The following is a 5155-nucleotide window of genomic DNA, read 5'->3' as shown; positions in this document are numbered from 1 at the left end:
TCCTACCTTACAACATGTTGACTTCACACATTTGTTGAAACCATCAAATTCACCAGTTGCCCAAGGCTGTACCTTCTGACCCTACCACTTCTCACGAGTCTTTCAAGCATGGGAAGCTGCTTGCTCCTTTGCACCCTCTTTCCTGGCACATAGCCCCTTCCCAGTCTCTCTTAACAGTAACTGTATCCTGGTTAACTATTCTCTCTCCCAGCAGTACTATCTTTCAAACATACTTGAAGCGTATTTCCCATTGTGTCAAAACAATAAAAACCTTCGAATGCTCAACAATGACAAAGAATATCCAGCTTTCTGTGATAACTAGTGCAGGGCCTGAATGTGGGTGATTTGACAGGCTGGAGTGGTCCCACTCAGTACAAGGGCAGGCAGCTTCTCCTGTGCATTTCAGCAGTAGTCTGAGAATAAGGTAATAGCTGCCATTTCAGTAAGCACAAAAGGAGACAGCTGTACTGTCTGTAATTGGAATTATATTAACAATGAAGTGCTCTCGCTGCATTTTTGTCCATCCTTCACTCTAGGTATTTGTAATTGGAAATTTTTTATCATTTGAGAGATTTTTACAAGTGTCTATACTAGCACGTTAGTATTTATATTCAATTGCTTCTGGAAATTGATGTCCTGACACTCCACAACCATCAAGAAACTCCAAGAAGTTTTGGCATCACTCCTATTTCTTCTAGAGTCAGGTAACACCAACTCCCAATTACCTCACCATCATCTAATGTCTATTTAGAATTCTATTCCTCTACCTTGCAAATGACAATCATGATTGAACCAGAAGCACACACTACCTGCTCCCATGGAAGGTTAGAGCTACGTCTAGAAGACTGACACCATCAGCAAACTTCAAGTGGTTAAACCCTTCCATGTGAACTGTTTTCCAGAGATCATTTATGCCTCTACCTATCTGTCACGCCATTATCTCAGGTTTTCTCCAATTTGATTTTATCCATCTGTTGAAGCAGTGCAGTTCAGTGCTAGGGAATGTTGATTCCTTCCACATACTATGATAGCATGTGGTACATACAATGATGCTATCACAGCTATGTAGTTTACCACTGGCTGTGAATTTTTACCGAGCATTGGCATAATTCTTCTCAAATCCTACTGTCCTGGTTTTGGTCGGGATACTACTGCATAGTAGCTGGTACAGTGCTGTGTTCTGAATTTAGGATGAAAATAATGTTGACAACACCCTGATGTTTTAGTTGTTCAGGAGTAACACTACATTAAAGATTTTTCAGCTTCTCATACTGCCCTGCCAGCAAGGAGGTTGGGGTTGCACAAGAAGCTGGGGGGGACACAGCTGGGACAGCTGACCCCAACTGACCACAGGGATATCCCATACCATATGGTGTCATGCTCAGCATTTAAACTGGGGGACTTGGCCAAGGGATGGCAGGCCACTGATTGGGAACTGGCTTGGCACTGGAGAGCAGGTGGTGAGCAATTGCACTGTCCATAATTTTTGTATGTTGTTCATTATTATTATTAATATTATTATTATTATTTTCCTTTCCTTTTCTTTCCAATGAAATTGTATTTTTCTTAACTCATGAGCTTTACCTCTTTTCCAGTTCTCTTCCCCACTCCACTGCAGGGCAGTGAGCAAGTGGCTGTGTCGTGTTTAGCTTCCTGCTGGGTTAAATCATTCTTCACCATCATTACAGAATACTACATAGACATCTTTTGGGATATTCAGGCAAATTGTTCTCTGAAGTGAAAAAGGCCAAAAAAGACCCTCGTGTCAATACTTCTATACTATTCAGATAATTCTTTGAAACAGAAATTGTTGCATCTTTATTCTCCAAGAAAGTATTATTTCATTAGCACTTAGTAACATCTGAAGCAAGCTGCTGAAAATAATTTTATTTACAGATGATGAAAAGATTCCAGGAACCTGACAGGCCTGCTCCTTCAAGCTTGTTTCATAATTGTCTTTTCTTTGTCCCTCTTGACAATTATCTTGACTTTCTGTCAGGCTCCGTTATAGCTGCAACAGAACTGCTTGGTTGAGATCCTCCATCTTTAAAATTTTATTTTTTTTTTAACTTGGCCAGGCAGAAAATTGTTTTGCAGTTAGATTTCCTAGTTGCCATCTTGCTTAACATTATTGAGCAAATAAACTCAAGCCTTCCTAATCTCTCCTGGCCTTTCTTCAGTGCCTCGTGCTTCAGGCTCAGAGCCATAGGCTTGTGGCAAACTTTCTGTTTGCTCATCTCAGAAAATGTTTCACTACATTGTCACTTGCTGGGCCTTGCAGTTCATACATCTTTCAGAGTCATTTACTGTTACAGGGAACAAGTTTGTCATTGAAGAGACATCTGTCCTGAGCAAGCCCCAGCACTGGGATACTGCATTACTCATCCAGACAGTTATCATATTCCTGTGGTGACATCTGAAGCCTTGCAGGTCTATTTTCTACTTAGTTTGTAGTGGGTGGAGGCATGGGAATCTTACCAGAATGCTGCAGTGTTTTTCCTTGTTTCCCATGCTATATTACAAGGTGCAGGTTGCATTCAGCACACAGTTGGTGTCATCCTTCAGTTACTCAGTGACCACGTCACTTCTATCCAAGAGGATGAAGCCCTTTTTTTCCATGCTATGTATGATGGCTTGAGACAACAGTCTCCTGCTCTGATGCTCTCACCTTATGCAGGACTTATGCATAAGAACTATGCAGTGTCAAATACTGTTACTAAACTTATTTATTTATCAGTCAGTTGATCATGAGAAGCTATAAATATTGTTAAAAATACATTTGTGATTAATAAAAAGCTATCTGTTTAATGTATTTTCCAACATCACTGGTTGAGATAATGACTTACTGAACATTTGGGGAAGAAATGTTTTTAAAGTCAATTTTAGAAAAAGATAATTCTTGAACAAATGCACAATTTTATTACCTAAATTAGTATAATGAGTGTTAGTGAAAGAAAGGAGATTTAAATTAACTATTTGGCTAGCATGATTTAAAATGTAAGAATTTTGAATATACCTAGCAGCCAAAAACTCCTGAATCTGTTAACAGAAATGAACCCAACAGGAAATATAAATCCCTTTAAAATGGGATTAGTGTTTGTATATGGGAGGAAGTGTTTGCTATTGTTTGGTGTGTTTTAGTCTCTTCCCATTTGTTCCTTCCTTAGTGTTAAATAACTAATACAAAGGTACATCTAAAGAAAATATATTTTATCATGAGACATGGATTTGAAATAAATCCTAACCAAAAAACTAAGACATCTGAAAAACCTAGGCTAGAATTAAAAGGAACAGAAAATTTTGCTTCTGGGAGAAATATTTAATTAATTGTAAATCAGGACATCTACACAGAATATCATTTCCAGAGAAGCCCTGTTGGTATTTTTTCCAAACTGCCTTTTTATATCACAGACTTAAGGTCCAGTATAACTTTTTCAATTTTAAATGTAAAAACATGCTGGGGAAAGACATGTCCCAATCATAGGTGTGGACACAGGTATGGTTGTTTTTCTTCTCAAGTTTATGTCCACAAAGATAAGGGCACAAACTAATAATAGTACCAGTATAGCTGAGGTTCTGTGTTATATTCCAGATAACCAGATTTGTTTATGGGAGGAAATAAAGGTCATACTTAAAGCCAAACATGTCCTTAATACGTTAACTTTTAAGTCAGTGTCATCTGACACTGCCACCAAATAGCTAGTGGAACCTGGAAAACTTTTGCTTATTATAGCTAGTTTCCTTGAAGTGTGAGGTCCACAGACCTGGAGGTTTGTGTACAGCAGGAGGCTGTCCTGACTATGAGCAAGATATTATGTGGGAAAAAAAATTAGATTTCCTTTCAGTTTGTTTTGTCGTTTTCCATAACTCATTGTAAAGGAGAATGCAATTTAATAAAACAGTATGAATATTCAAATAGCATGAGTTATCTGATCAAGATACAAATTTTTCATGGAGTTTCCTGAATTGAAGGCAGTATTTTGGGGGACAGCGCAAGCTAAATGCAGCTTCAGGTTCTAAATTCTGGTCTAAAGACATACTAGACCTGGTGCTGGGTATACTTGAAGAACAGTGTGCTTAACTGAATTTGTTTCATCCTTTGAAAATAGAAATTTTACATCAATATTCTGTATTTCCTCAGTGGTACAACTCAGCTCCTGTGTTCTTTTCCCTTAAGTTTTTATAGAACACATATCTAATAAATATAAAGCCATCCTTTCTACTGGATCCAGAGCAGGGCTATTAACCAGTAATTATTTGCTGACTACAGACATGACAGTCTGTTCAATGAATAACCTTGAGGTGAACTGGACTATCAGCTACAAACAGCCACTTTCAGACACAGTAACTCTAGAACCTTTTAAGATCCTGCTATTGTGGATTTATGGAATAGATTCACAGAGAAGACATTTCTAATTGTCAAGTTTAACCCTGAATGAAAGACTGTAATTGTTTAACAAATAGTAATAGATTTTATTGGCATTCACCCTTATTGCTTGGTAGACTTTGAGAGAGAAAACCAGTGTAAGACATGGGGCTCTCACATAGCAGGCTGACTACTATGTGCAAAGTCTGAGAAAGCTGGGACTGCTCAGACAGTGGAAGAGAAGGGTTAGCGGGATCTTAATCCATGTGCATAAATACTTGGTGGGAGAGAATGAAGAAGAGTTCATCAGAAGATAGTAGGAAACTCAGTGGTTCTCTAGGACAGGATGAGACAATGGGCACAAACAGAAATAGAGGAAATTCCACATGAACATAAGGAAACACGATTTCATTGCGAGGGTGGTCAAACCCCTGAGAAGGTCGCTCAGGGAGATCACGAAGTCTCCAGCCTTGGAAATACTCAAACCCCAAGTGGCCACGCTCCGGGCAGGGGGTTGGACGGGATGACCTCCTGAGGTGCTGCCAACCGCAGTCACTGTGACCGGGGAAAGACTAGGTAGGGAATGCTTTATCGCAAATAAGCAAACCTGCAAAATATTTATAAGAAGACACAATTTAAAGCAACTAACTGATCACATATGAAGCATTGTTCCCGAATAGGCCAGAAGGTTAGTCAAAAGGTGCATCAAAAATTTTTAACTGGCCACCACAGGTCGGTGTAAGTCGCCTCAGGAACCGCAGCCCCCTCCCCGGCCCAAGAAGTGTCTCC

The sequence above is a fragment of the Manacus vitellinus genome, unplaced genomic scaffold (assembly GCF_001715985.3).
Source record: "Manacus vitellinus isolate BGI_N305 unplaced genomic scaffold, ASM171598v3 scaffold_1_pilon, whole genome shotgun sequence".
NCBI classification, from domain to species: Eukaryota; Metazoa; Chordata; class Aves; order Passeriformes; family Pipridae; genus Manacus; species Manacus vitellinus.
This window is presented reverse-complemented; position numbering follows the sequence as displayed.